The following is a 6,538-nucleotide window of genomic DNA, read 5'->3' as shown; positions in this document are numbered from 1 at the left end:
AAAGCTCAAACATTATTTCATATACTTGTAATTGATTGATACAAAATGAAGAATTTCAAAAATACATGTATGTATGTATACTGTTGAACACAAACCATTCACAGCAACATATCTAAATACACATGTAATTTGATTATTGAGCTAATAAAATTATAATACCAGCAGAATAAGGACAACAAAAGTAAAATAAGGCCATACATGTAAGTAGTAAGAGTTCCTGTCATTCATATTTTCAACTTGATTGCAGGCTCGTAAGAGGCAATTTCAGTTGGAAGGGAGGGGGGGGGGGGCACAACCATACATTCTCAGTGAAAACTACCAAAAATTTCTAGAAAGCAAAATAAGGACAAAAGATCATTAGACATATTTTCTGAGGGGGCACAAGTATAGAGTAGCTATGTTTATTATAGAATTCTATATATTGGCAAAATATTAGGGGGGGGGGGGGCAAATGTTGGTCATATTGTGAAAAATAATTATATATTTTCTATGATATACCCAAGAACGTTATCCTTAAGCCTTGAAAATAATAATAGACATTTTTGACATAGATTTCTTTAATTCTTTTGTCAATTTAATAAAAATTCAATAATTGTAACAAAGGATGGAATTATCATTTTACATGCAATGAGACCACTGTTTATACACTTTTTATCTTTTATTTAAGAATGTACATTATTAAATTTCTTTTTTTAAAATTATTTGAAGCATATTCATGGTAGTGCATAGTGGACCCATGTTATTATGCATGAATAACTTTAGGATAAGTGGTCAAAACTTCCTTCAGGTATAATACTATAGGCAAGACTAGGATTTTCTTCAGGTACTGTAAGACTTCACTATTTCTTTGATGTTCTTTGGTAGAATAACAGCAATGTTTGTCATTATATTGTTGTAGTATAATATAGCAGGCTTAGTGAAGGTGTCCCGACGGTATCTCCCATTCTCTGAAAACTCTCACTAATTTTCATCAGATACTCATTCATTTGCTGAATGTCATGACTGGTCATGACTAAATGTAAAACTCTGGCTTCTTGAGTTCTGTAATAGACAATACAAGTATTTAGATTTACCAGGTAGATAATACAAGACTTAAGTTAACCAGAAATCTCTGTCAAGACTGTAGCTCTACTGGTTTGTACTGATAATAAAGAAAGAGAAAACTAGCATTTGGGACATTTACAAAAGCAATCAATAGAATAATGACAAAAACAGATACACAGAATTATTTATCTTATTATGATTTACTTGTGTGCCAAGTTATATTGAAATCAGACCAAAACTGTAGGAGGAGTAGCATTTTGAAAAACTATTTACAGACGGACAGACATACAGACAGACAAACAGACGATTGACAGATTACTATCGCATAAGCTCTTCTGGTCTTTGACCAGTAGAGCTAAAAATGATTAAAGGAACCAATCGGATCATGATAACAGTTACACTTGTACATGTAATAGGTCATACATCCTCTCTACACCAGTGTAAAATGATTTTTGGACTTTGCGAAAATTATATTGAATAAAGATGTAAATAATAAGCTTCTCTATTTCATTTTCAATACATGATACATGGCATTTAACCCCAGGAAAAAAATGTTCAAACACAACACAGTATCAGTAGAAATAATTGATATTTACTTCTATGGAGAAGATACATGTAAACAACATGTTTATTGATTTAGAATTTAAACTATCTTGCCCTTTTAAAATGTTAAGAATACTTGATTTGATTATAAACAGAGTAATATAGTGTAAATGTATATTTATTGGCATTTAAATCTAAGGGCAGATAAATAGAACAGAATCGTAACTCTTTAGTGTTCGGTGTAGAGAGGTTTCTTAAGGAAAGTGGTAGAAACTCTCGTCAAAATTTTTGAAAATAACAACTTGGGTCATGTTTTAATGAATAAAATGAATAAGTTTTACAGTGTAGTTTTTTTTTTAATTTCTTATTCAAAGTTGCACAAAAAATGAATTTGAAGTAAAAAATATTTTTATAGAATAATTAGGATGATTTCAGATCGGTAGAAATTGGAACATCACAGAAAGTTTACATGCCTTGAAAAGTGGGTCAATAATAGTAGTTAATGTATATATGGAACATGAAAGCCGTATCCTCTATCCTTCAAAATTTATTACCAATGTCTTATTTCTAATGCTAATGGGTCAAAATTATAGTACATGGACACTATACCTCTTTATAATTTGGTTTTAATATGATGTTGAAGGCTCCATGAATGATCTAAATATCTTCCCCTTCCTTGTGATGCCCCTCACTTGGTCACACAGCAGCATGCTACAATAAATTGTATATTTTCATAAAAATAATTCAATTCCTTACAGGTACTAATTAAAGCATAATTATCTAAGAATGAGTTGTCAATTTTTTTTGCCATTCACCACATATTTAACGGTACTTTTTATTTAGTTTTGTATGTTGACAGGTCTAAAATAAATAACTGTGTACAATAATTCAAATTGGAGAAACTTTTTAATTAATATCTTGTTAATCTTTATTAATAAATGCATGCATCATTATAGAGTGTTCAAGATGAACAAGGAAAATGAAATTTACAAGGTCAAACCCAAAGATTATTTCTTATTCTACCCACATAGCTATTAATAGCTACAATGTACATGTATGTAGGTTAAGCTACCCAAAGTAGCTATATTACCCACTTCTAAGACCTACACATGTAGATAGAAATACTTTAGTATAGTCTTTGGACTGTACCTTTTTACATTCATTTCGATTTAATTCTTTTTCAATAATTTCATCTACTCATAACTCTACGAACAAATATTATTATATTGTGTATCAGAAATTGTAGTTACTTACGTGTAAATGCATGGTGTATAACACTGGTAGCGTTGCACCAGATTTACCAATCAAATGACCTGCTTTCACATTTTCATATGTTCTGTTCAGGTCCAGTACAATCAGTACATTTAGCTACGTAGATAGAATTACCTACGTAGCTTTATTTACCTACCTCAGGTAGCTTGATTTAGCTACCAAATGAATTTATTTCTATAAAAAAGCATTTTTCTCAGGATGTGCAAAAACTATCATCTTGATGCAGTGATCATTTTCAACTTTGATCTCATCTGAAAACAATTCATGAAAAATTCCCTCTTGAAGAAATGTCTTTTTCTGCGCAATTGCAATCAAAGTTCTGAAAGTTTTAAGGCTATGTATGACAGTTAGTTATTCCTTGAATGAAATGACAAAGAAGTCCAGTTCTGGTTAACATGATAATAGGTTGGTAATTATTCAACACAATGTGAATTAATCATACTCAGTCATGCCTCACCACACAGAAAGATAACCAAACAATGGAATTACATGTTTTGCTCTAAATTGACCAAACACAGCGATGTTTAAAGTATCTCTGCTTTGGAATGTTTTTTAAAGTCTCCCTAGTATAAATATCAATAGTCATTTAACTGCGATTTTTTGTCTCTTTTCCATAAAAAGAAAAGTTACATTGAAATAGCTAAATAAAGCTACCTGAGGTAGGTAAATAAAGCTACGTAGGTAATTCTACCTACGAAGCTAAATGTACTGATTGTACTGGACCTGCTGTTTGGAGGGGAATTCATGGTCCATCTCCTCTGGTGTTTTCAATATGCAGGTGTGAACTTAGAAGATTTGGAATTTGACAAAACTTTCTTCTTCACCTCTTTGTATTTTATTTTGAAGAAAAGTTAAAATAACGTCCACATTCGATAGTCATTCACTGTATTTACTAAATAATTTTGCAAATGTAACACAAGGCATACGACCTACTTTAGATAATACATGGCCATTGCTAAAACTCACGAGTTGTTGAATGTCTTCAGAATAAACAATATCACATCTGCCAAGGAAGCTATACTGTATAATCTAAGCAGTTTTGTATAAAAATATCAGTAAAACACATCGTTTGTGAAAAGGAACTCCAAACCGGCAAAACGTCATGCTTACAAATACTTTTGTTTTTACCTTCTTTCACTGTCGGTACTAGAGAGTTCTACAAAGGGAGATAATATTTTTGTGAAATGCTAGTTTTTTTAAAATTTTCAAATGCATTTTATTTTTTTAAAACAAAAAACACACATCCAGAATAATTATGAATAAATAATCAAGTATGCTTGCTTTCAAAATATTGTTAATATTTTATAAACCTATCTTGGGATTTTTTATAAAATGGCACTGAAAGTATGGTTATTTAGCGTGTTGGTTATGGGTTAAAAATAGGAGGAAATTAAATTTCTTTAACATGAAAAGGGGAGTTAGTGATGAAGCAAAATAATTTTTTATCTTTACTTCACACCTTGTTTTCACAATTTAATGCACTTAATCCAACCATAGTGCATTTCTTATTTAGAATTTTTTTTATGTCAAATTAGGAGAAAACTGACCTTTTCAAACATGGGGGTAGCCACAAAATGTGTTAGGGGGCCATAACCTGGAGGATAGGTCACATCCCAAAATTTTAACTATACCTAATTAATCTCATACACATTCATAATTTTTTCATATATGTTTTATTAAAATCTGTGATATTCGTTTGAACGGCATCTGTGGTCCTTACAGAGAATGACTCTTAAAATCGCTAAAATTACTTCTCGCTAAAAATAAAATACAAGATTTTAGGTAGAAATCGCTAAATTTGCGTTTCGCTAAAATTTCCACTTATACAGTATGTGCCAAAAATTTATACACCCCCCCCCCTTTCTCAAACCTAATTTACATCATTAATTTAATTCTGCTGTTTAATTTCCGACTGGTAATCGATTATGAATATGAAATACCAATAAGATGGAGTCCCATGGGTCACATGGTCACTAGCTGCAGATCTGTAGCGTTATGGTTTTATATACATGTATTAGTCTTTGACCATAAAGCTACAGTTCCCTTTAATGCAAAAAAAAGGTGAAATTTACGGCGCAATATGTTTTGCGCACTTCTGGGGAGAATTTTTCCACTTTCCAGCATCGGTTAATTTACTACCTTTCACTCCCTAATTCTAGGCACATTGTTTAACTAATCTGTATATTTTATCCATCTCCAATCCTTTTCTAGTCGTCTCTACACGTGATAAACTCGCTTGATTAAAATTATTTGTTAGATTGCTGAAAATTCACATCAAGCGAGTTTTTTGCCTGTAGAGATGACTATAAATCATTAAATAGCTGGGAGGTGGACAAAATATACATATTGGCTACAGAATGTGTCTAAAATTAGGGAGTGAATTAGGTAATTAATTGACCAATGCTAGAAAGTGGAGAAAAACTGCCCAAGAGTGCGCAAAAAATATTGCGCCGTAAATTGCACCTTTTTTGCATATGGGGATCTGTAGCGTTATGGTCAAAGTCAAATATATAAAACCATAACGCTGCAGATCTGCAGCTACATGGTCACCTGAGCATATTATGCTCAATTTGATGAATACATGTATTATGTAAATTATTGAATTATATTGACTTTTCCCTTGGTAAAGCCCAATATGAAGAAGTGTGCATTTAGAGGCAAACACCTTAGTGCGGGTATTACTGTCTCATGACAGCATCTAGTTGAAATTTTTTATTCGTGGAGGCATTTCAATTTCTGGAGGAGTCTATAAAGCAATTTTTTTTCAAAAAATATCGAAAGTTTATGAGAGGAAGAAACTAGAATCAGGAATCCATTACATTAAATTTCTTCATGACAGCGTCCAAACCCACACTCCCAGAAGAGTAAAGGTGTTTTGGGGATAAAGAGTAAGTTATTTTTTTGTCACACCAACAATATTCGCCCGATCTGTCACACTTTGACTTGGTTCATTTCCTAAGCATTAAAAAACACCTTCAGAAAGAGGAAGCAAGTCCACGATATGATAGGATCTGCCATATTCCAGTATACGAAGGGCCATTCTCAAAAAAATGAGTTCTAAAACAATCAGAAATTGGATAAAAATGTTACAGAAGTTTATTTTAATTAAAAGAGAATATTTAGTTAAATCATAAAGACTAAATCATCGAAAAGCGTCTTTTGCTTCTTTCTAAGAAGCGAGGACATTATTTATTGAACAACCCTCGTAAGTCCAAGAAAACCAATGTTAATAAATTCTGCTCCACAGATTTTCAAGAGATATTTCATGAATGTTCAATGTGCATTTTTAAAATCAAAGGATCATGAAATTCACAATTTGGACCGAGTCCGATGTATGCTTGCTTTTGATAACTATAAGCATAGAGCTAGAATACTTTGCTTTAGAGTAAAACATGTTTATCGAGAAATCAAGGAGGAATTTTGCTATAAATCAATAACTAGTATTTCGAGAAGGATCTAACCTGTCCGTGGAAAGGTTTGTTATAATGCAAAAAAATGCAAAAAGATATTCTGAACAAAAGAATAAAAATCATAGAAAATAACCGATGCTTCACGTGTATATGTTCTTATAAATAATGTTTATATAAATAATCAGCTTTATAGATATGAAATACATGCACAAGTAACAATAATACAACGCTACTCCATGAATACAGTGGGTACTATTCGTTTATAATTA

The 6,538-nt window shown here is 31.6% G+C and overlaps 1 long non-coding RNA gene across 1 annotated transcript; it reads right to left on the bottom strand.

The window, feature by feature from the left end:
- Window positions 1-332: 332 nt before the first annotated feature.
- On the bottom strand, window positions 333-2,928 carry LOC134254634 (uncharacterized). Its single transcript, XR_009989343.1, has 3 exons — window positions 2,842-2,928; window positions 2,197-2,298; window positions 333-1,041 (listed from the first exon to the last, which is right to left on the bottom strand). It is a non-coding gene; the product is annotated as an uncharacterized LOC134254634 (long non-coding RNA).
- Between the last annotated feature and the right edge of the window lie 3,610 nt (window positions 2,929-6,538).

This window comes from Saccostrea cucullata, unplaced genomic scaffold, assembly GCF_032062105.1.
Source record: "Saccostrea cucullata isolate Sc308-1 unplaced genomic scaffold, CSIRO_AGI_Scuc_v1 ctg2595, whole genome shotgun sequence".
NCBI classification, from domain to species: domain Eukaryota; kingdom Metazoa; phylum Mollusca; class Bivalvia; order Ostreida; family Ostreidae; genus Saccostrea; species Saccostrea cuccullata.
The sequence above is the reverse complement of the archived record's forward strand: the minus strand, read 5'-3'. Positions and strand labels throughout refer to the sequence as shown.